At 41.5% G+C, this 26,287-nt stretch overlaps 1 pseudogene; it reads right to left on the bottom strand.

Moving 5' to 3' along the window:
• Nucleotides 1-9,895: 9,895 nt before the first annotated feature.
• On the bottom strand, nucleotides 9,896-11,149 carry LOC147339819 (E3 ubiquitin-protein ligase makorin-1 pseudogene; annotated as a pseudogene).
• Between the last annotated feature and the right edge of the window lie 15,138 nt (nucleotides 11,150-26,287).

Here is a 26,287-nt window from a genome sequence, read left to right as displayed (position 1 = left end):
TCCTGGTCAGCAGACAGTGTTCCATGCAGTCATTCAGGGACCCACACTCCTTCCATCTTGTGTCTCTGCTGTCCTATAAGGCATAAGACTCCACCACTTAACCCTGTTCATCTAGCTAGCAACCAAGTGAAAGAAAAGAAGGTGGAGAAGGCACACTTGCTTCCCACTGGCCTGAGCTCAGAAGAGGCATACATCACAGCTGCTTACTTTCTTTCATCAAAAACAGCCATATGGCTCTACCTAGATGTTGGAAATATAGTACCTGGCTGAGAAGCAATTTTCTAAGAACTTTTTATACCATGCAAGCAAATGAATGAATTTTATCATATGGCTAGCTATCTCTGCCATATTCACTAAGAAGATTTTCAGATATATAATTCATGGAGTTGCTAAGAAATTGGTATAACAGAGTTTATCAGCCTTGTCACTACTGACATTTTGGATTGAATAATTCTGTTGCAGGGGCCTTTCCTGTACATTTAAAGTCGTTTAGCAGCATCTCTGGACTCTCCTCTTTAGATACCGGTAGCATCCCCCTAGTTGTTGCTGTTTTTTATTCATTGCCCTTGTCCTTTGTTTGTTTGATCTCGTACTTTTTCTGTCTTCTCTTGTTTTAATTGAGCATTTTCTATGATTCCATTTTCTCTCTTCTCTTAGCATATCAATTGTACTTCTTTTTTTATAACTTCTACTTAGTGGTTGGTCTAGAGTTTTCAATATATGCAACTATTCCACATCAGCTTTCAAATAACCCTATACCACTTCACAGTAGTATAAGTACCTTTTAACAGAGTATTCACAGTTCCTCCCTTCCATCCCTTAGAACCTTGCAGTCACTCATTTCATTTATTTGTAAGCTATATTTGCTGAATACATTGCTTCTTACAGTTACTATGAACTGTTATGTATTAGGTTGATTAACAATTAGAAAAATAAAAGTATTTTATTTTACCTTCATTCCTTCTATTGCACTCTTCTTTATGTAGTTCTGCCTTTCTGAGCTATATCATTTTTCTTCTTTTAGAAGAACTTTTGTTTTTAACATTTCTTACAAGGTAGGTCTACTGGCAATAAACTCCTTCAATTTCTTTTTTTTAATATTTATTTTTATTTTTGGCTGTGCTGTCTTTGTTGCTGTGTGGGCTTTTCTCTAGTTGTGATGCATGAGCTTCTCATTACAGTGGCTTCTCTTGTTGAGGAGCACAGGTTCTAGGGCATTCAGGCTTCAGTAGTTGTGGCAGATGGGCTCAATAGTTGCAGACCCTGGGTCATAGAGTGCTGGCTCAGTAACTGCGGTGCACAGGCTTAATTGTTCTGAGGCATGTGGGATCTACCCAGACCAGGAATCAAATCTATGTCTCCTGCATTGGCAGGTGGATTCTCTACCACTGAGCCACCAGGGAAGCCTCCTCAGTTTTTGTTTGTCTAAGAAATTCTTTAGTTCTCCTTCACTTTTAAAGAATAATTTGATTGGATACATAATTATAAGTTGGTGGGTTTTTTCTTTCAACACTTTAAATGTTTCACTCCACTCTTTTTGCTTGAATGATTTCTGAAGAGAAGTCTGTTGTAAACTTTAACTTTTCTTTGTAGGTAAAGTGTTTTATTTCTTTGTCTTCTTTCAATGTTTTTTTCTGTCTTTGACTTTCTGCAATTTAAATACAATATGTCTAGGTATAGATTTTTAAATATTTGTCTTTTTGGGTGTTCTCTGAGCTTCTTGGATCTGTGGTTTGGTGTCTGTCATTAATTTTGTAAAATTCTCAGTCATTATTACTTCAAATATTTCTTCTGTTCCTACTCCATCTGGTATTTCTATTATGCATATATGACACTTTTGTAATTGTCCCATAGTTCTTGAATATTATGCTCTTTTAATTTTTTTCTCTTTGTATTTCAGTTTTAGAAGTTTCTATTAACATATCACTGATTCCTTCTTTAGTCATATCTAGTCTGTTGCTGAGCCCATCAAAGGCATTCTTCATTTCTGTTAGTGTTTTTAATTTCCAGCGTTTCCTTCTGATTCCCAGAATTTCTGTCTTTCTGCTTACATTTCCATCTGCTCTTGCATGTTATCCACTTTTGCCATTAGAGCCTTTAGTATATTAATCATAGTTGCTTTAAATTACAAGTCTGATAATTGCAAAATCTCTGCCATATCTGAGTCTGATTCTGATGCTTGATTTATCTTTTAGAGATTTTTTTGTCTTTTGGAATGCCTTGTAAATTATTTGTAGAAAGCCAGACATGATGTAATGAGTAAAAAGAACTGAGGTAACTTGGCCTCTGGTGTGAGGTTTTATGTTTTATCTGGCTAGGAGTTAAGTTGTGCTTATTGTTTGCTGTAGCTGTAGGTATCACAGGCCCCTAAACCATCCTGTGTGCTCTTCTCTCATTGTATTCATTGGTCAGCTACATTTAGAGGATCCAAAGCATATAGGGAGGTTTGAGAAGGAGGGGACATATGTATACTTATGGTTGATTCATGTTGTTGTATGGCAGAAACCAACACAACATTGTAAAGCAATTATCCTCCAATTAAAAATAAATTTAAAAAAGCATATAGGGGATGATAGGCTTAATAGCGGAGAAGGCAATGGCACTCCACTCCAGTACTCTTGCCTGGAAAATCCCATGGATGGAGGAGCCTGGTGGGCTGCAGTCCATGGGGTCGCTAAGAGTCAGACATGACTGAGCAACTTCACTTTCACTTTTCACTTTCATGCATTGGAGAAGGAAATGGCAACCCACTCCAGTATTCTTGCCTGGAGAATCTCAGGGATGGGGGAGCCTGGTGGGCTGCCATCTATGGGGTCTCACAGAGTCAGACACGACTGAAGCAACTTAGCAGCAGCAGCAGCAGGCTTAATAAGGTAGAGGGAACCTGGACCCCCTGAATCACTGCTTAAAGAGAAGCCACCAGGGAGAGTCTTTCAACTTAAATACCTACAGTGAATTTTGTGTGAATGAGAAATAATCTCTATTAGAATTTAGAATTAATTCATTTCTGTAGCATAGTGAAGTTTAACCTGAATAATTCAGGAGCTCAAAACATTTGATATTAAAGAATAGAGTGACCCTAGAAATTTGGAAGACTTGAGGAAATGTAGGTATAGACATTAGTGTTTATGCATATCAGTAAACAAAATGCATTTATTCTCATTACTTTATTTTTTTTGTCTCTGCTTTTTATTTTATTTTATTTTTTTTACATGATATTATACATGTTTCAATGCCATTCTCCCAAATCTCCCCACCCTCTCCCTCTCCCTCAGAGTCCATAAGACTGATCTATACATCAGTGTCTCTTTTGCTGTCTTATACACAGGGTTATTGTTACCATCTTTCTAAATTCCATATATATGTGTTAGTATACTGTATTGGTGTTTTTCTTTCTGGCTTACTTCACTCTGTAGAATAGGTTCCAGTTTCATCCATCTCATTAGAACTGATTCAAATGAATTCTTTTTAATGGCTGAGTAATACTCCATTGTGTATATGTACCACAGCTTTCTTATCCATTCATCTGCTGATGGGCATCTAGGTTGCTTCCATGTCCGGGGCATACACACTGAGGAAACTAGAAGGGAAAGAGGCACGTGTACCCCAATGTTCATCGCAGCACTGTTTATTCTCATTACTTTAAAATGATGTATTATAATAATTCTAATTGCAGAAAACCATATCAGCAAAATGATAAAGTCCCTTAACAGTCTCGCAGTTCTTCAGCATCTACCTGAGGGTCTAATATGTCAACTAGACACCCAAGAGTCCAGATAACTATAAAGTGGGGCCCAGCCTACTTCCTCACAGTCTGATTCCGATAATGCTAACCAGTACATTCTTTTCCAAGGTAGGAGTCCGAAGGAATTTTCCATTTTGGTTGCTTTTCATAGAAATTGAAGAATGAGATTAAGGGACTCATTCAGATGGCTATGTTAAATGACAAATGCAGATAATAAGTCAACTGAATAGCAGACATTAGAAGGAAGTCAAACATGTAGATGTTTAATCCTTCCCATTAATTGGAATAAAAATCCTGTGGAATGTGAAGGGTTGGAGGTCACTGGGTTAAATTAATCCCTGGTTTTTCTTAGACTACTTAAGAGACTTTGGAGTTGCTGTCTTTAAAAATGCAAACTGCATTGCACTATTTACATATTTTATGCGGGAAGTGGCAGGTTTTAATTTTAACTGCATACCAACTTCTCAATTGTTCCCTGAACAGAATAGAAACTTAGAGAAAATTAGATGGAGGGGAAAAAACTGATAGTAAAACCAGAAACTGAAATGAGTTTAAAGTTCAAACAAAGTGCATTCCAAAGTGCTGGAACATTCTATAATCCATGCACATCTGATCAGGAAAACTACATGGTCTCTTATAGTGTTTTTTACCTGTCTGAAGAGACTCAAAGCAAGTAAAATTTATTCTAGAAGAAAAAAATAGATAGACTCATGATATGCACAAATTGCTAGCTGTAGGGTTTTAAGAATTTCTTCCAATCTGATAGTAAACTTTAAGGACAAAAAGGGGTTGATTTTATGCTTTGGCCTTCCTTGGTTTTGTGCTTTGTAATAGTACCTACCTTCTATTTAAATTGTGTGAAGGAATGTTAAATGACAAATGACAGATAAATTTTGAGCCACACACAAAAAAGAAAATGCCTAATGAGAGACTTAAAAACTCCACCGTCCTGAAAGGAAGAATATTCTTTTTCTTTTTTTTTTTTTGACTAAGTTCTTTTGTGTGGAGCTTCATGAATTGAGGTGCCTGACTTTGAGGTGAGGATATACTCTTGTAAAAGCTACCTTATCACTTTCGAGCACACTTTCTTCAGGCAACATTTATAGACATCTGCCTCCTGCTTGCAGTAAGCTCTTTGCCCTCTATCACCAAATATTACATTAGTCAAGATAGGATAGGCTGTGCTGCAGTAACAAAACTACCTTTGTGAGTAGGGTGAAAACTGCCCTTCTCTTACTGTCAAGAGACTTTCTTTTCAACCAGTCCTGCTTTCACCTTCAAAATGATGTTGTTATTGTTGTTTTTCCTGAGGGCTTCAAGTTCTTATTTTGAACAGTAGTATCTGATCATCTTCTCTCTGCATTCCATCTTCAGTAGTCCTCAAGGCAATGTGGACGCTCCTAACTGTCCAGATGAGAGTCACGCTAATGAAGCACAGAAAAGAAAACCCCAAAGTGAATTTTCATTTCCAGCCATTATTCCTGAAACACACTGCTTTAATTCTTGGTGTTCATGTGTACTTTTGTGACAAACTTTTGAGTGCAAAGCACCCAGGTTCAGCTCTGTGTCCCCCTGGGCATGTGAGCAGATGTGTATAGGACTGGGGAGTTTTTAAGTCTCTCATTAGGCATTCACTTTCTAATCAAGGACTATTTCACAAGAAGCTCAAATAAACTCTTAGGGACAGCAATAAGGCACTAAAGTTTGCCAAAAGATATGTCCAACCTACATGTTAATGGTGGTGCCATTTTTTTTATAACTATTGGAATGTGTTTTTTTAAATTGGGGTATAGTTGAATGTATTATGTAAGTTACAGATGTACAACACCTTGTGTAAACCCTACAGTCAGGTTTTCTGTGGGTCATTAAATGGTGAGTGTTCCCACAGTGACATGCAAGAGACAGCTTGACCCATTACTTGGGAAGAGACTATGAATCATTTTTAGGTTTTGTGTTTTGCCTAAGAAATGATCTTACTTTATATTTTTATTTCAGTTTGTAAATTCTACTCTGTAGGTATAGACATTAGTGTTTATGCATATCAGTAAACAAAATGCATTTATTCTCATAAATAAACATGCAAGAGGCAGCTTGACCCATTACTTGGGAAGAGACTATGAATCATTTTTAGGTTTTGTGTTTTGCCTAAGAAATGATCTTACTTTATATTTTTATTTCAGTTTGTAAATTCTACTCTGTAAGAAAAGCCCATTCTTACTTTGTAAGAAAAGTCACTGTTTTTAAAGTTTATATTCCATTTATAGATATTATAAAATATTGGCTATATTCTCTGTGTTGTACAGTATATCCTTGTAGCTTATTTATTTTATGCATAATAGTTTGTACCTCTTAATCTCCGCTTCTGTTTTGCCCCTCCCATCTTCCCTCACCTTAATGGTAACCACTAGTTTTCTGTATCTGTGAGTTTGTTTATTTTTTTTTTGTACTGACTAGTTTTATTTTTTAGATTCCACATATGTGTTATCATACAGTATTTGTCATTCTCTCACTTATTTCACTTAGCATAATACTCTTCAAGTCTACCCACGTTGTTGCAAATGGCAAAATTTTATTCTTTTTTATGGCTGAGTAGTTGTTGGAAGAGGGTGTTTGCTATGACTAGTGCACTCTCTTGGCAAAATTCTTTTAGCCTTTGCCCTGCATTTTGTACTCCAAGGCCAATTTTGCCTGTTACTCTGGGTATCTCTTGACTTCCTACTTTTGCATTCCAGTCCCCTATGATGAAAAGGACATCTCTTTTTGGTGTTAGTTCTATAAAGTCTTGTAGGTCTTCATAGAATCATTCAACTTCAGCTTCTTTGGCATTAGTGGTTGGGGCATAGACTTGGATTACTATGATATTGAATGGTTTGCCTTAGAAGCGAACAGAGATCATTCTCTTGTTTTTGAGATTGCACCCAAGTACTGCTTTTTGGACTTTTTGTTGACTATGAGGACTAATCCATTTCTTCTAAGGGATTCTTGCCCATGGTAGTAGATATAATGGTCATCTGAATTAAATTCGTTCATTCTGGTCCATTTTAGTTCACTGATTCCTAAAATGTCAGTGTTCACTCTTGCCATCTCCTATTTGACCACTTCCAATTTACCTTGATTCATGGATGTAACATTTCACATTCCTGTTGTATTGTTCTTTACAGCATCGGACTTAGCTTCCATCACCAGTCACATACACAACTAGGCATTGTTTTCACTTTGGCTCAGCCTCTTCATTCCTTCTGGAGCTATTTCTCCACTCTTCTCCAGTAGCATATTGGGCACCTACCAACCTGGGTAGTTCATCTTTTAGTGTCATATCTTTTTGCCTTTTCATACTGTTCATGGGGTACCCAAGGCAAGAGCCTCCTGAGACATCTGTATGCAGGTCAAGAAGTAACAGTTAGAACCAGACATGGAACAATGGACTGGTTCCAAATTGGGAAAGGAGTATGCCAAGGCTGTATATTGTCACCTTGCTTATTTAACTTATATGCAGAGTATATCATGCAAAACTCCAGACTGGATGAAGCACAAGCTGGAATCAAGATTGCTGGGAGAAATATCAATACCCTCAGATACACAGATGATATCACCCTTATGGCAGAAAGTGAATAGGAACTAAACAGCCTCTTGATTAAAGTGAAACAGAAGAGTGAAAATCCTGGCTTAAAACTCACCATTCAGAAAACTAAGATCATGGCATCTGGTCCCATTATTTCATGGCAAATAGTTGGGGAAACAATGGAAACAGTGACAGACTTTATTTTCTTGGGCTCCAAAATCACTTCAGATGGCAACTGCAGCCGTGAAATGAAAAGATGCTTGCTCCTTGGAAGAAAAGCTATGACAAACCTAGATAGCATACTAAAAAGCAGAGACATTATTTTACCAACAAAAGTCCATGTAGTCAAAGCTATGGTTTTTTCAGTAGTCAAGTATGGATGTGAGAGTTGGACCATAAAGAAAGCTGAGTGCCGAAGAATTGATGCTTTTGAATTGTGGTGTTGGAGAAGACTCTTGACAGTCCCTTGGACTTCAAGGAGATCAAATCAGTCAATCCTAAAGGAAATAAGTCCTGAATATTCATTGGAAGGGCTGATGCTGAAGCTCCAATATTTTGGTCACCTGATGTGAAGAACTGACTCATAGGAAAAGACCGTGATGCCGGGAGAGATTGAAGGCAGGAGGAGAAAGGGACAGCAGAGGATGAGATGTTTGGATGTCATCACCGACTCAATGGACTTGAGTTTGAGCAAGCTCTGGGAGTTGGTGATGGACAGGGAAGCCTGGCATGCTCAGTCCATGGGGTCACAAAGAATCGGACACAGCTGAGAGACTGAACTGAACTGAACTGAACTGATAGCTGAGTAGTATTCCATTGTGTATAAATATATATATATATATATATATATATATATATATATATATCACATCTTTGTCCATTCATCTGTTGATGGACACTTAAAATGAAAGTGAAGTCGCTCCGTCGTGTCTGACTCTTAGCGGCCCCATGGACTGCAGCCTACCGGGCTCCTCCATCCATGGGATTTTCCAGGCAAGAGTACTGGAGTGGGGTGCCATTGCTGCTTCCATATCTTAGCAATTGTAAATAATGCTGCTATGAGCATTGGGGTTGCATGTATTTTTTGTGTGTGTTGGGAGGAGTTAAAAATTGTTTTATTTGGAAAAAGTGCATCTTAAAAAAGGGCAGCTGCAAAATACAGAGACCTCTGCAACAATCACTGTTTTTTTTTTTTTCCTTAAAGTGAAAAGAATGAGTGATATCCGAGGCATCAGAGCAGTAGATGGACACATCTGGGGCACCTCCAAGTTGTTTTCAGGAAAGAGAACAAAACACAAAGCTAAAAATTCCAATCAAGGAATTATTCTAACAATTTAACATTAGCTTATCTTATGAATTACCACTCTGTTTCCCCTTTTAGTGGAAAAGCCTGACTTACTATAGTGCCAACCAATGACTCCACTACAGGAAACACCTTAGAACATAGTTTTGAATCACACTGTCTAGCTGCAAAACTCGGGGATGGAATGAGGCAAATACCCACCAAAAAGGAACACAAAAATCTGACAAGAAACCCCTCAAATGAGGACAAAGTTTTATCAAAATGTGTCTGGACTGAGAATTCTAGATCATACAACATTAAACACAACTGTGGACTCAAGCCCTAGGTTGTATTAACACATGGGATAACCATATAGTTTGCACTTCTGTGGCTAAGCCCATTTCTCTATTTATACAGACAGAGCTAGCATTGCTCTATTAACAGCTACCAATAAACTGCTTTGTCCTTTAAGATCTATTTGCCACATGAGGCTGAAACCACTAAACTGAATTTTTTCACTAAGGCTACAAACACTGCATCTGTGCAGGGATGGGAAGCTTGTCATGCACTCACACATCCAAAGTCCATCTGCCTTGGGGAGTCAGCTTCCAACTCTGCATTATTTTCTTCCACTCCCATCTTATATGTGTTCTTTCACAATTTTCCTATCACGCTAAACACAGTAAAAATCTCTAATACATTCACATCTGGTTCTGGTTACCCAGTAGTATTACTTGTGTGCAATGAAACAAGAGACCAAAAACCACAGGACGAGTGCACAGGGAGGGAGATGACAGGATAGGGACCAGACAGAAAACACAGATGTGCAGAGTTCACCAGAAACCAAGTACCCACCTCCCAAGTCTAGAGCAGAAGGAGGCTACAGTTCAGTTCCTTCACCTATCACCCCGATTCCTGGACCCCCAAAGCAGGAGCCAGTGCTGTTACTTCTGAACCCAGGGTCCTCAAAAATGAGTCCTGGAAATCCAGAAATGCTCCCCTCGAACTGTGTGAATCTGGTGGAAAACATGAAGTGACAAACCTACACTAACTGTCTGACAGTTAAATTCATGTTACAAAAAAACGAACTTTCAGATTTATTTTTGTAACTTTTTTAAACAGAGAAAACAAAATACTTCTTGGGGAAAGGTGGGGGGTTGAGAAGACAGGCCCTGGGTAAAAATGATTCCGACAGTACCTGGAGTTGAGAGGCCTGCCTAGGAGAGCAGCCCAGGCATGGCCGCTGCCCCTGAGGCCTGCTGCAGTCTGAGGCTCAGCAGACCAGTTCATGTGCCCCGCCGAGCTGCTATAGATCCAAGTCATAAAAATCTTCCAGCTCATCATGAAACAAGTCCCACTCGTCTTCAGAGTCTGTCAGGTTGTCGCCCCCACCTGCAGCCAAAAGCATGAGCAACATCTCACCCAGCTCAAAGGTGACAACCTCCTCTTTGTCGTCAAGAGGGTTGCCATTGTCTCGGTCCTCTATGAGCTCCCAGAAGTGGTTCCTTCATTGGGCCTGGTATCTGCTTGACATTCCCACTTTCTGTCTCTATGGCTCCTCTTGACGGCCATCAGGGTATGCATGGTTGTAAAAACAGTTCCCTCCAAATAGGCAGCTCCCATGGCCTTCATCAAAATACCTGCAGGCCTTGTTGCTCATTGCCTTTTTGTATTTCTGAATGAGTTTCTGCTTCTCTTTTTTTCTCCTCCACCCAGTACTCACTTGGAATGACAAAGTTAGATATGATCTGGCATTCTAGGCAGGACTTTATCATCTTGCTCTCAAATTGCTTAGCACTCCTCCAGTTGCAAATACACTTGAGACAGTAGATGTGGTTGCAGTTGGAGAGGATCCCAAAGTGGTGCTTGCTGGGGTTGGCTTTCTCGTAGACTACCTCCATGCAGATGCCACACACCATGTCCTTGCTGCGTTGCACTGTGAATGAGAGCTCCATGTCCTTCTTATGGGTCTTAATGCAGGATTTTATATGCTGTGACCTCTGGGCGGCATCCACAGGATAGAGGACCTGCAGCCCGCACATGTCACATGCGTCTCCATGCAGATCCATGCAGTACTCCCCATAGCGGCACTCCCCCACTGTGGCATAGGGGCAGAACTGCTTCTTAGTGTTCACTGTACTTTGCTCCCTTTCCAAGTCTTCCTTGGTCACTGAGCCCTGCAGGGGGCCTTCGGTGGAGGAAGGGGTAATCTGGCCACAGTAGGGCTGCCCTGGAACAAACTTCATGGCATTAATGGTCTTCTGAACCGGCTCCTACAGTTGCAAAGTTTGAATTTCTTGACTCAGCCTCGCCCATATTCATTTCAACAGTCGGTCCAACTGATGAGAGACTTGAGGAAGCAGCAAGAGATGGCTTTTCAGTTAGATCTGTAGCAGTTGCTTCTTCCTGTTTCAGTGGCTTGCTATGTTCATATCTGCAGCGGTCTCCATAAATACAGTACCCTCGCTGAAAATACTTGCACACTACACCATATGGACCGTCAGGAGAGGTCATGTGTGTAGCGACAGTTGTCTCCTTCCTTACAAACCCCATGCATGAAATACCGTCTTGGTTTCTGGTTTGTTTTTCGTGCCTTGTGTCTCTCAGTCTTCACAATGATATCCCTTCTTGCCAACCCATCTCTACATCTCTTAGTGTTCCTCCTTTCCATCGAGTCCAAGTTCAATCTGCTTGCTGATGACAGGCCAATAAACTGAGAGATGAGATGTTGAGGTCAGGAACAGGAAAGCCAGCAGACCGAGGTGATAGCAGACTAGGTCTCTGAAACACCATCCTGCATGTATCTTTTTGAGTTAGTGTTTTTGTTTCTCTAGGGTATATACCCAGGAGTGGAATTGCTGGGTCATGTGGCAGATTTAGTTTTTTGAGAAGTGTCCATACTGTTTTGCACAATGGCTGTACCAATTTACATTCTCCCCAACAGTGCATGAGGGTTAGGGTTATCCACATCGTCACCAACATTTGTTATTCGTGTTCTTTTTGATGATAGACATTCTAACAGGTGTGAAGCAATATCTCATTTTGGTTTTAATTTTCATTTTTCTGATAATTAATAGTGATATGGATCTTTTCATGTACCTGTTGGCCATCTATGTCTTCTTTGGAAAAATGTCTATTCAGAAATTGTGTACATTTTTTAATTGGGTCACTTATTTTTTTGATATTGACTTTTGTGAGCTGTTTTGTATATTTTGGATGTTGGTCCTTTATCAGTCATATAGTTACCAAATACTTTCTCCCATTCAGTATGTTGTCTTTTTATTTTGTTGATGGTTTCCTTTGCTGTGCAAGAGCTTTTAAGTCTAATTAGGTCCCATTTGTTTATTTTTTGCTTTTATTTCCTTTGCTTTAGGAGATAGATCCAAAAAAATTTGCTATGATTTGTGCATATTAATGGCGGTGCCATTTTGTTTGTAATGACCACGGAGCCTGGTAGGCTACCGTCCATGGGTCAGACATGACTGAGCAACTGCACTTTCACTTTCACTGGAATGTGTTGGCTTTTAAAATAGTGTAAGCATTTTATATATAGGTAAAAAACGCAGATCAAATGTTCATACAGATCAACTTGAAAATCATTGCTTTGGGACTTCCCTGGTGACCCAGTGGCTAAGACTCCATGCTCCCAATGCAGGGTGCCTCGGTTCGATCCCTGGTCAGGGAACTAAGATCCAATATGCCACAAGTATGACCTGGTACAGCCAAATAAATTCTGTGAACACAGGGTCTTACTCCCAGGGTCCTAGTCACTGAGGTCAGAGGAGGTCCAAGCTGCAACCACAAGTTTTTGTGCCCCTGGGCCTGGGATACTTCCTGAAGAGAAGCCAGAATGCCAGAGTACAGTTTCAAAAAGACCAGGAAGCTGGAAGCCAGAGACCACTCCCAAAGGAAAAGCCTCTTGTCTCAAAAGGAGAAAGGAAGACAATGAGTACCTGTCTGCTATGGTCTCAGTCTCTGTGTCCACGTGCGTGCTAAGTCACTCCAGTCATGTCCGACTCTCTGCAACCCCATGTACTGTAGCCTGCTAGGCTTGTCTGTCCATGGGGATTCTGCAGGCAAGAATACTGGAGTGGGTTGCCATGCCCGCTTCCAGGGGATCTTCCCAACCCAGGGATCCAACCCTTGTCTCTTATGTCTCCTGCACTGACAGGCAAGTTATTTAATACTACTAGTGCTACCTGCCCCCCACCCCACCACCATATAATGGAAGCCATAACCGTCAATGTGATGGTATTAGGAGGTGGGGCCTTTGGGAAGAGCAAAGCCCTTATGAATGAGATTAGTGCCTTTATAAAAGAGGCTGCAGAAAACCCCCTTGCCTCTTCCAACTTGTGAAGACATAAAGAGAAGATGGCCATTTGTGAATGAGGAAGTAGGCTCTCAACAGACACTGAATCTGCCAGTACCTTGATCTTGGACTTCTCAGCTTCCACAACTGTGAGAAATAAATTTAATTTTATAAGCCACACAGTCTCTGGTGTTTTGTTATATCAGCCTGAGTGGACTAAGACACCATCTATAGGACAAAGTTTAACTCTGTCTCCTGTTCCATCTCTACCTCTAGTGCTGGGAAAATGAGGATGTGGTGTGACTTTTGGACACTGGGACCTGGCCTTCCACTGACAGAAGTGGTACTGAATTTTCAGTTTCAAAGTTCTGCTGGGTTGATTCTTAGAGCCCCTTTCCTGTCACTGAAATCCTTTGACAAGGCAGCTCAGTACCAACACCCTCACACAGAACCCAAGGATGCATATGGTTCTTAGCAGCTGAGAGAGTTCCATTGATCTGATGAGGTCTCTGCTCTCACACAGCCCTCCCTGCACATGCCCAGAAAGTCCAGCTCATTAAGCTTGCAGCCTGGTAGGTGCCCAGTGGAGGCCCTTTTCTCAGCCTCCAGACCCTCCACCCCAAGCTACTCTCTGCAGAAAGGGGACCCTGCAGTAAAGAATTTTGGCAAATGTGTGTTTGTGAATACAAATGCATCATGAGTGATAGGAAAGGGAGAAAGAGAAACAAATGGACTGACTGGGACAGATGAACCAAGAAAGAGGGGAGTGGGGGCACATGTGGGACGTGTGAGTGAGTGAGGTGAGGGAGAGCACAGGGCATTATGAGCAGAGATAAAGATGAGTAGTAGTGTGGGCAGCCATGGAAGTGACCTAATAGATGCTGCTAGAAGAGGGGCTGGGACAAGGTGGCCAGGTCCTGGGAGTGGTCTAGGGGTGGGAGAGAGAGATTAAAGATCTGTTGGTGAGACTGTTGTCATTTACCTCGTGGTTTCACAAGCTCCTCAGGGCACAGGCTGCACTTTGGGAACATTCTTTTCCTTTTATCCCCCTTCAAGGCTTGTGCTGGCTATTTAACTACTTCTTACCTGATAAGATGATGGGCTTCCCTGGTGGCTCAGAGGGGAAAGCGTCTGCCTGCAATGCAAGAGACCCATATTTGATCCCTGGGTCGGGAAGATCGCCTGGAGAAGGAAATGGCAACCCACTCCAGTACTCTTGCCTGGAAAATCCCATGGACGGAGAAGCCTAGTGGGCTACAGTCCATGGGGTCGCAAAGAGTTGGACATGACTGAGTGACATCACTTAACTTTTACCTGATAAGAGCAAATCTGGGAGTGGAGAGGGCTCCCTTGTGGTATGATCTGCCCCACCCTGAAGAGCTGCTGCTGGGGCCTGACTGTGTGGGAGCCCCGGCTGAGGGCTGCCCAGCCAAGAAGCAGAAACCAGACAAGTCTTGCTTTTTAAATTTTTGCACACAATAAAAACAACTCTTTTTTTTTTTTACATGTTATTGTTCACTGTTCACTATTCTTACCTGCTTATTCTTCAATGTAAACTCTAGAATCAATTTGTCAAGTTAAAAACATTCCAGTGAGGTCTTCCTTGTAATTGTGTCAAAGCAATACATTACTACTGCTTTTCATTAAAATTGAATTTGACCCTAAATAATAAAGAACTTTTTTATTCAGAAAGAACTTATTTTTGCTCATTCATTTATTACCCAGCAGTATATCGAAAACTTAGGAAAGTGCTGGAAAAGTGGCCCCATTGTCTAATGACACTGAGAACCATTTGAAGCAAAGGAAAGAGGAAGAATAGTCCTTGTACTTGCACCACCCACCCTCCTCACCTGGTCCCAAACTCAACCCTAGTGGAGCCTGTTATTTAAAATTTTGATATTATCTTCATCATGAATTTTTGCATTAATTTTAATATAGAAATATTGTACTAAAATATTTATCTTGATTATTGAGTTTTTTGACATCCATTTAAATTTTACACCTGAGGTGGTGCCTTGCCTGTCTCCCTCATGTCCCCAGTCCATGTGGTACTTAACAGTGGGTGAGAATAGAGAAGAAAAAGGGTTGTAGACTGCTCATGGAGCCAGGATGACTGAGGACCAGGAGTGAGAAACTTTTCTGCTTAACTCCTAAACGGAACTATGCAGCTCTTCTTAACAGTGCATTGTATAAACGTCTGTTCTCTGAAGGGCTGCCCTGGCTACAAGTATGGCAGACGGCTTGCAGCTGAAGAAGAGGAGGACGACACAATTCAAGCATTGCCATCTCCAAAGGGTCCTGCACTGTCCAGTATGGGAGCCATGAGCCACATGAGGCTCTTAAGCCCTTGAAATGTGGTTAGTCTGAATTGTGATCTGCCATAAATATTAAGTTTGCACTGGACTTTGAAGACTCAGTATATAAAAAAAGATCATATATCTTATTCAAAACTGATGGCCTGTTGAAAAGATAATATTTTTGGATACATTAGGTTGAATAAAATGTATTACTAAAATAAATCTCACTTTTTTTCCCTTTTATTAACGTGGGAACTAGCAAAATGTAAATTTCATGTGTGGCATGTGTTTGTGTCTCATCCTATCTGTGTTGGAACAGCACTGGTCTGGGTGGTAGCAGGGATGTGTCCTTGAACATATGCAGGGGCCCTGATCACATGGCCCCTGGGAACTTTATCACCCTTTGAGGCCCTTCCTCTAACCTCTTCTGTCTCACAGGATGCTCAGTATGTAACCTGTATTAAGAGGTCACCAGCTCAGCAGATATAAATTGGAGCTCACAGGCAGTCAGAGATAGGACCTGATGTTATGGCAGTAGGGGAGGGCATTGGAGAGTGATGGAAAAGGAAGTGTGATGGAGATCCTTTTAGACCCAGCATCTTGAAACACATTTCTTGTATTTCAAAAATGCCCCACAATGGATGAGATTCTCACTTTCCCAGCCTACTTTGCAGGTAGGGATTAGGGCTCAGCCAATCAAACACACACAGGGCAGCATCTGAGGTGATGTGGAAGCAGCCAGTGTTACTGCATGAATCCACGAGGTTGAGGGTGGCAGCAGCAGTAAGGCAGAGATTCAGCATTAATGGATGGGTGATGCCAGCTGTTATGATGCTGCCCAGGAGGTGGCAGGAGTGTCGCTACCAAACCAGTTCTCGGTGAAATTTGTGGCATTGTTTTTTTTTTTTTTTTTTTTTACTACATAGCCTTTAAACTGGTTCTCTGGCCTTTCAGAGATTCTCTGTATCCTTCATATGTTTCCTAGCTAGAACGCTGTTATTTGCAATAAAATCCTGGCTGATACAGTGGTTTCTGCACCTACTGTATGAAAGTGAAGTGAAAGTGTTAGTCGCTCAATTGTGTCTGAAGTCGCTGAGTCATGTCTGACTCTTTGCGACCCCATGGACTGTAGCCCACTAGCCTCCTCTGTCCATAGGATTCTCCAGGCAAGAATACTGGAGTGGGTTGCCATTTCCTTCTCTAGGGGATCTTCCCAACCCAGGGACTGAAACGAGGTCTCCTGCATTGCAGGCAGATTCTTTACCATAAAAGACACCAGGGAAGCCCCACTTGCTGTATGCTGCTACTGCTGCTAAGTCGCTTCAGTCGTGTCCGACTCTGTGCGACCCCATAGATGGCAGCCCAACAGGCTCCCCCATCCCTGGGATTCTCCAGGCAAGAACACTGGAGTGGGTTGCTCAGCTGCGTCCGACTCTTAGCAACCCCATGGACTGCAGCCTACCAGGCTCCTTCGTCCATGGGATTTTCCAGGCAAGAGTACTGGAGTGGGGTGTAGTCCCCAAATACCCAAATGGTGCTTAAAGCAGTCACGCTTGCTTGAAGACCTATAAGTACTTTATGTTTAGCACTGTGATAACAGCTTGAGGAACTCAGAAAAAAATGACCCTTCATTGCCTGTGCACACTCACACAGGTGAATTGTGATTGTTGGCATCCTGGTACCAAGGTCTTCCCCAGGGCAGAGGAAAACAGATTCTGATTTGTCTTTAGCTGAGAGCTGTATTTAACTCTTCGATTTGAATTCTCTAAAATAATTAGCTGCCTGCCTTCTTTTCTGGCAGCTGTTCTTAAATCAGCTTTGAGACCAAGGCTACTCTGGACACGCATAGAGTCACAAAATCTCATTTACATCACTTAGTGAGTTTACCACTCTTTCTGCCTCTAGGAAGTTAAATAATGGAGTGTGAGTTGCTCATACAAAGGAGGACATATTTTCAAATCATACACTTATAATTTGCAAACATCAACTTTAGCATTTGAGTTCCTCCAAAGCTAAACTCTGAGATGAGGATTTAGATGCAAGTGATTGATTTGGAAGGTGATCCCAGGAAGCACAGGGAGGGAGCAAGGAAAAGAGGGTATGCTGAGGAGAAGGTTATTGCTGTGGCAACTGGGTTCAGTCCTGCTAAGGATTCTCTGAAAGATTGTGTAGAACATAACCCAGAACCGTCCCACCAAGGGGCAAGGAAGTTGGGGTATTTATCTGTCAGCTCTCAGTCCTCACTGAGAGTTACTCATGAGGGTATTAGCTCCCCAGAACTTCTAGTTTGCCCTGCGTGGACAGAGACTGTACTTACTATGGCCAGAGAAAGTCCTCAGGCAGAGAGACCCAGATACTTGAGGCTGGGATCTGCCAGTATGTGTGGGGACTGTCCACCAAAGCTGTTGATGACCTTCAGGTGGGCCAAAGGCATACTGGCTATATTGATTGGATATATCTAGTTAATAAAACTTTCATCATGTCTTTTTTCTTTCATTCAACATACGTTTTAGAGCACCCAATATGTTCCCAGCATGCATTTTGGCATGGTGATGTAACAGGGAACAAAACAGATGCAAAACCCTCCCTTAATAGCTTATTCTAATGATTGTTCTCAGGAGTATCAAATTCTTCCAACCACAAATACCTAACAGATTTTCAGTAATGTATGCATTCATTGTGGCTCAGCTGGTAAAGAATCTTCCTGCAATGGCAGGAGACCTGGGTTCGATCCCTGGGTTGGGAAGATCCCTGGGTTGGGAAGATCCCTTGGAGAAGGGAAAGACTACCCACTTCAGTATTCTGGCCTGGAGAATTCCATGGACTATACAGTGCATGGGGTCGCAGAGTCAGACACATATGCATTCATTTAATATTAGTATTAATACTTGATATTGTACTAATTGGATAAATCGTGACACTGTTTTTGTTATTTTTCTTTGTTAAGAAAATATAATTTCAAAGACTATCGGAGCTTAAAGTGTTCCTAAAATGACTGAGGCATGCAAAGGTGAACTAAACTTTCTGAAATACATGTAGCAGAACAAGGACCAAAACCTCAGGCTTTTTCACATAAATGCAAAATAGCACCACATTGTCCAAGATCGGTGATTTTTTAAAGTAAAAACCAAAAGGCAGTTTAAGTGCATCTTTATACATTGGGGTAAGAGTGCAAATTGATGCAAATTTTTGTAAACAATTGGCAATAAGCATACAAGCTTTAGAGGTAAACATTCCCATTAACATCATAATTCAGCTTTTAGGGATTTATCTTAAGAAAATAATCAGAAAATTGAAAAAGCTTTATATACAAGAAATATTAATTTAGTCAAGAGTGTTTTTTAAAATATTTAGTGATATGGGAAATTATAATACTTAGTGATGAAATGAGATTATATAGCTTCATATACTGGGTGTCTCATTTTTTCAGAACAATCCACACAGAGAATAAAATATAGCAAAGAAGCAGTTATAGCTTCATGGTATGACATGTGGAATATTTGTTTTTTCTTGTATAATTGCATTTTCTGCAATAGACATGTGTTAACTTTTATAGTCAGGGGATAAAAATCTAAACATTATTTTGCCTTACTTTTCACCTCTAAGCATTTTTGCCAAGTATCAAGGAAGTGTTTAGTGGGCTTTTTTGTCTCTCGCCTTGAAAAAAAATCATTCTGTTTTAATCTAGGCTCCCGATATTCAGAAGACTTCCAGCTAGAGTGGATGTGGAGAGGGTACATTTTGAAATGCCTTTCCTCACGGCCCTGTGTCTCCCTCTGCAGCTTCATCTCCCTTCACTGGAGCGCTCCCCTTCTCCCCATGGACGTAGGTCCCTTGTCTGCATACTGCTAGTGTTTTCCTGCTTTGTGGCTTCTATTCCTTTGTTTTCTTCTTCCCCATCAGCTCCCCCTTCATTGTGTTTCTTTCAGTTCCTCTTACAGAAGCTGAATCCCATGCTGCTGCTTTCAGTCTTTCTCCCCTCTTAGTTTCAGCCGCAAAGTCTGATGGGGACTTCATCTCATCTTACCTGCTGTGTCTTGCCTTTGGGATTAGACACTTACTATGAAGATGAAAGAAAATGAGCCGCCTATTAAATATATCACCTTTGGACTTTCCAGACCCTCCAGCTCTGCCAAACACCATGGGAGCCTTTGGCCCCCTATGGCAACACTTCCCGAAACGCATGCTCTCTTCCAAAGCAACTGAAGAACACAGACCCCCTTCTTTCCCCCAAACAAGGCTGTTGTTTTTATCTCCCAGGTTGCTACCATGTGGGAATGTCGTGGTGTGAGAAAATATCAATACCCAAAATGCAGCTCGCACTTGCTTCCCATCAACTATGAAGGGGCCATTAATCATTCTCCACCCTCCCATCCTTCCTCGTCTTTATTACAGAGAAGCTGTTCTTGTAATTTCTGAAGAGTATCTGTGGGTGGTGACTAACCTTTGGCATTGTCCATGTGGTCTGACAGAAACGGTCTAGTGACTCCTAGCATCAGCCTGGAGAGTTCAAGGGCATCTGAGGAGGCCCCATGGCAAGGTGCAGCCAAGCAGAAGCAAAGGAAGATGTTGGGATGGGAGCAGCCTGAGGCTGGCTCCCTTAGGCCTGGTGTTGGTGCATTCTTGCTTCTTTGCTGACTAAAGCTCCAAAGGCATTTGCTTTTTTTGTTCTTGGCTCAGCTGAGTACAAAAATGCTGTCTGGGCAGCATTTATTAGAAAACCCCTGCTCATAGGGGTGCAATAAATGTTCTTTTTGGAGAATCTGTGGTACTTACATGGTTGCTATTATAGTTCAAGCCCAAGAGAGATACCATGCTATAGCTATTGGGATTCAGTGCTAGAAACAGAAAGTATTTAAAGTATTTAAATAGAAAGGTTTTGCATTCAGAGAATAAGGTGCTTAGCATATTGTTGGAGTGAAAGTGTGAAAGTTGCTTAGTTGTGTCCGAATCTTTGTGACCCCATGGACTGTACCTGGCAGGCTCCTCCATCCATGGAATTCTCTAGGCCAGAATACTGGAGTGGGTAGCCGTTCCCTTCTCCAGGGGATCTTCCCGACCCAGGGATCAAACCCAGGTTTCCCACATTGCAGGCAGATTCTTTACTGTCTGAGCCACCAGGGATGTCGGGCTGGGCAAAGAGGAATGATTGCCAGGGTATCACAGAACTGACTAATCCAAAGAAATCCTACCTCTGTCATGATTAGGAAGGTGGAGGGTCAGAGGCTGCTGCTGGAATACACTCTTCATGGTCCAGGAAGCCACCATTGGTGCACTTCTTGACACCACAGAGATGCAAAACAAACATTGGAAATCTGCTCCAGAAACTCCATATGTTTGCTTCAAGGTATAAAAGCAGGAAGATGATGATCTCTGCCTCATGTATTCTTTTCCATTGGTGAAACCTTTTCATGTACAGAGGCTTAGCTGCAAAGGAGTCTGAGAGATAAAGTATTTAGCTACTTGGATTTTTTAGTATAGTGAGACACATGGAAGGAAGTGGGAATGGAGGCTAAGTGCCAACAGATCATACCTTATAAACACACATACCTTATAAAATGGCACTGGCCTTAGAGCATGCTAGGTTGGGGATGCCTGAGGGCCCAAGAGGGTCTGAGACCAAAAAAAAGTGGGGTAAAAAGTGGGTAAACAGAAAATATGGTAGAATCTCTTCAGGGAAGAGAGAAGGTAGAATTCATCACAGAATTGTCCCTGTCTGATTTTTAGCAATACACAAGGAAATAAGGAGACTGCACCCCTGCTAGGGAAGTGGCTTGACTTTTGGCTTATGGAAATTGCTGATCATCAGTGTTAGGTGCAGATAGCATTATTACCTGGGACATTAATTACATGGGACGTGGAGTAGATCAGAAACAAAGGTATAGTTCTTGGAAGGAGCTGGTGATGGAGTCAGGTCTCTGGCAGCCAACTTCTCTGGCATGGAAAGAGCTGTGGAATAGGGTTTAGGGAAGGGCATAGCAAAATAAGAGTCCTGACAAGACCCAGGCAGAATGAGGCCATGTAAATGGTTGGGCTCTTTGGGCCTGATACTGAAAATGGGCCTCTGTATACCAGCACCAAACTGAATCTCAGAGACAGAGTTTGGGGAAAGCAGAAAAGAACAGTTTTATTGCTTTGCCAGGCAAAGGGGGCCACAGTGGGCTAATGTCCTCAAAACTATGTGTCCCAACCTGGAGGGTGGTTTGTGAGAAGTCTGTAGTCAAGGGGCACGTTTGCTGACAAGGATCAGGGTGTGTGCAGGGCCTGCATTCATTCAGTCTCGATATTGTCTGGCGTTTGGTGGTCCTGATGGGTTTTGTGATTCTTGAGGTTATTAAACTGTGACTTTCTCTCTAAAATGAAGAATGCTTCATTAAGTAGTTAACATCTTGCCTTTGCTGGGGATTTTAGTTCTGCAGAAGACCTCAAAAGTACTGTTTTAAGTATCCCTTGAGGGGGAAGCAGGATCCTGCCCCAAGGCCACACTATTGTTTTTTGACTACATCTCCTTTGTCCCCACATCCTCCTTGTTCCCTGATTAACAACTGTTTGAACCTGCCATTTGGAACTCACAGAAGGTCATGGAGGCTGAATGAAGCCTATTTCCTACAAACAAGAAACAAGGGACACAAAAAGGTTTTTGTGCCCAGGAGCCCCACAGGGTCCTGCTCAGTTTTAGGCCCAAGTAAGCAGATGAAGGATACTGGGAAGTTGGCTTAATTAGCCCCAGTTCTACATCCCTCCTTGTATCCATGCCCTTTGCCTTGTAATTTTGCATCTTCTCTTACAAAAGGCAAAATGGGTTTCCCTACCACGTGATTTTTGGGCTTGGCCTTGAGACTTGCTTTGGACACAGAATAGGGGAAGAAGCAGCACAAGTTCAGTTTTGAACCAAAGCCTTAAGAGAGCTCACATGTTTCTATTTTCCTTCTCATGCTTTTGCCAGCTTCATGAGAAGAACTTCCCCTGGGTTCTGCTTATTCAGCCTAGGCCCAAGAATTAACCCATGTGGGAGAAACTAGAGCCCAGCCCATTGCAAGGAACCAATCCCAGTGGACCTACAGCTTGAAAGGGGGCCTTCTAGCTGAACTCAAGCTAGTTCATCTGAGCCCCAGGCAAACTAATGGTGTGTGAGAAATAAATGCTTATTGCGAACACTGAAATATTTGTGATTGTAGTTATGCAGCAATAGCTGGCTGATACAGGGACTGTCACTGAATACTCAAGGGGTTTATCATTTCCAGGTATTTCAATGAAGAGTATTAGGAGAACATCTACAAACCCAGACTGGCATGTGCAAGTTCTGCGGAATGGTGGTATAACTCAGTACATCTGGATGACCTCTGGAGACAGCTGAGACAGAGCTATGACAGGGCAGTGGCTGACACCCAACTCATAGTCCATCTTCTCCAGATAGGTTTCCCTAAATGGCCAAGCCCACAGAGACCTCTTCATCCTCTTCTCTCCTCACATATAGCCTGTATTTCTCCATCAGTTCTGATCATATGTCATCACATTTAGAGTGACCTAACTGCAAATCTCTCCAGATAAATGGACCCACCTCATTGTATTTTTATCTAACCATGTGTCTATATTTTTTCTGTGTGGATTTAATAAGGGATTAGTCAAGTATCTTGTTCAGATACACATGCATTATGTTTAAAGCAGTGCTTTTTGAGATTCAGTCACTTCTGAACCATCTTCATAATATTTGTCTATTTCCATGTATAAGCAGGAAAATAAGTGTCTAGGGGGTGAGAGATTGTAGGCAGGCTGAGGCTGTGACTGGCTGTGACTCATAAAGACTAGAATGCTGAGAGGAAAGAGAAGTCTTAGAAGAAATTCTTTAAGGTAGAAGGAGAGACTGGAGGAGGCAGAGGACTGGACTGGAGTTAAAGTAAAGTGGTGGTTAAAGAAGGATACTGAGAAGGAAGCCATTGGAGGACAGCATTAAGAACCAGGAAGGGGCACTGTAAGAGGTAGAGATGAGAGTGTGTTGGCAAGGGCTGCAGGGTGAGTGCTGAGGAGTCTCACAATAAGACAGGGCAAAGGCAGATGGAAGAAAAGCAGGAGGGGGTAAATATTGGACAAGTGGTGTCCGTGGACCATCTTCATGCCATGTAAAATCATCTTGTTTTCCGTGTGAAGAGATGTCTATGTAACACACTGAGGAACTTTGGTCTAACTTGGTGGGCTTCCACATCTTTTTTGCTTTCATGTCCTCTAAAAGAATTTTGAAAAATTACATATCCCCTTACATTTTTAGAGTTCATATTTAAAATGCTTTATAAGTTTAAATATTGTAATTCCAAAGGATGTAATAGCTAGTATATTATAACTCAGTTCAGTTCAGTCACTCAGTCATGTCTGATTCTTTGCGACCCCATGGACTGAAGCACGCCAGGCTTCCCTGTCCATTACCAAATCCCGGAGCCTACTCAAACTCGTGTCCATTACATCAGTGATGCCATCCAACCATCTCATCCTCTGTTGTCCCCTTCTCCTCCTGCCTTCAATCTTTCCCAGCATCAGGGTCTTTTCAAATGAATTGGTTCTTCACATTAGGTGGCCAAAGAACTGGAGTTTCAGCGTCAGCATCAGTCCTTGCAATGAATATTTAGGACTGATTTCCTTTAGGATGGACTGGTTGGATCTCCTTGCTGTCCAAGGGACTCTCAAGAGTCTTTTCCAACACCACAGTTCAAAAGTTTCAATTCGTCAGTGCTCAGCTTTCTTTATAGTCCAACTCTCACATCTATACATGACTACTGGAAAAACCAAAGCTTTAACTAGATGGACTTTTGTTGGCAAAATAATGTCTCTGCTTTTTAATATGCTGTCTTGGTTGGTCATAGCTTTTTTTCCAAGAAACAAATGTCTTAATTTCATGGCTACAGTCACTGTCTGCAGTGATTTTGGAGCCCAAACAAATGAAGTCTGTCACTGTTTCCATTGTTTGCCCATCTATTTGCCATGAAGTGATGAGACCGGATGCCATGATCTTCGTTTTCTGAATGTTGAGTTTTAAGCCAACTTTTTCACTCTCCTCTTTCACTTTCATCAGGAGGCTCTTTAGTTCTTCTTTGCTTTCTGCCATAAGAGTGGTGTCATCTGCATATCTGAGGTTATTGATATTTCTCTCGGCAATCTTGATTCCAGCTTGTGCTTCATCCAGCCTGGCATTTTGCATGATGTACACCGCATATAAGTTAAATAATCAGGGTGACAATATACAGCCTTGACGTACTCCTTTTCTGATTTGGAACCAGTCCCTTGTTCCATGTCTATTTCTAACTATTGCTTCTTGACCACATACAGATTCCTCAGGAAGCAGGTAACTATTGATATTTAACAATAAAACTCGTCTTGTACTTGCTGGTATCAAAACATCATTATGATATGATAGCCACCATCATCCATTTTAAACGTACAAGACAAGCTCTTTAGGAATCAGAAATTTTATATCATTCCTTTTACTCATTGAAATTATATTTCCATTTCATTTCCCCCACAGAATTCTATCCTGATGTAATATATTTTTATGCTTGACAGTCTTTTATTGATCACTCTCTCATATATCACAACAACAAAATGCATGCAAATGTGTTTAAAATGTGTTTCCTATAACCATAAATAATAAATAATTATTAAATAGAAGAAGTAAAATTTTATTGGGAAAAGCATCTCTTATTGAGATGGGTTGAACAGAGGAGGTAGGTCATGGTCCCTCCATTAGAGGAAACTTAGCCAATGCTGGTATCCTGAATTTTACTTTTCTTTAGCATCTTGGAGGCTTTTACACCCAGAGCAATGTGCCTTAGTCACAAGTTTGGATCCTTGGATACCTAGACATCTAGGTGCCACCTGTACTGTACAAAGACAGTGGTGATGGAAGCTGCCACCACAGTAAACTGAAGAGCCCCTTTGCTTATTTTCTGGGTATTGTAGAAAGCTTCCCAGATCTTTATATGACTCCAGGGCAAGGCAGGGGGGAACCCAATAATGCCAAAGATTGAATTTCCTACAGGCATCACATAATGGGTATTTAGAGCCTAATTTGCTTTTATTCAAAGGATACGATGAAATGGGGCATTTTGGGGTATTGTTGAGTTCCTCACATTAAGATTCATGCCTGGACTTCCCTCATGGTCCAGTGGTTAAGAATCTGCCTGCCAGTGCAGAGGACATGGGTTAATCCTTGGTCCAGGAAGATTCCACATGTTGCAGAACAACCTAAGCCCATAAACCTCAAGTACTGGCCCTGTGTGCCCTAGAAGCCCTTGCTCCTCAACAAGAGAATCCCACACACTGCAGCTGGAGTGTGATCCCCATTTTCTGCAAGTAGAGAAAACCGGCGTGCAGCAACAATGACCCAGTGCAGACAAATAAATAAATAAAAAAGAAAAGATTCATGCCTACTATGTGGGAAGAAGGCAGATAGAGAGCTTTGGACTGGGTGATCATTAAAGGTGAGGTTAACTATGTGTTTTCACCATCGCTGAGCTACTGGGCAATTGGTTATCTGCATCTCATTGTCCATGTGTAAAAAAAAAATGTGGTTGAAATCTACTCTATGCATCCTCCCGTGTTACTGTGAGACTCATATGAGATCAAAGGATACTTATGACAAGTAAACTGTCAAGAATTCTTTTATTTTTATTTGTAAACTTTTTATTTGGAACTAATTAGAAATTCACAGGAATTTGCAAAGACATGTACAGGAAGGTTCTGTGTATCCTACACTCCACCTCCATCAACTCTGACATCTTGTTTAACTCCAGTTTAATATCAAAACCACAGCTTATTCACATATAGCCAGTTATTGCACGTTATCTTGTACTCATTTGTGTGTGTGTGTGTGGCTTCGTGAAATTTTATCACATGTATTTGTTCTTTAGTTGCTCAATTGTATCCGACTCTTGGTGACCCCATGGACTATAGCCCGCCAGGCTCCTCTGTCCATGGGGGGGATTTTCTAGGGCAAGAATACCGAAGTGGGTTGCTATTTCCTTCTCCAGGTTATCCCATGTATCAGTTCAGTTCAGTTCAGTCACTCAGTCATGTCCGACTCTTTGTGACCCCATGAATCACA

The sequence above is a fragment of the Bos grunniens genome, chromosome X, assembly GCF_055505025.1.
Source record: "Bos grunniens cultivar Pamir isolate PY7600 chromosome X, Bosgru_T2T1.0, whole genome shotgun sequence".
Taxonomy (NCBI): Eukaryota; Metazoa; Chordata; class Mammalia; order Artiodactyla; family Bovidae; genus Bos; species Bos grunniens.
This window is presented reverse-complemented; position numbering and strand designations above follow the sequence as displayed.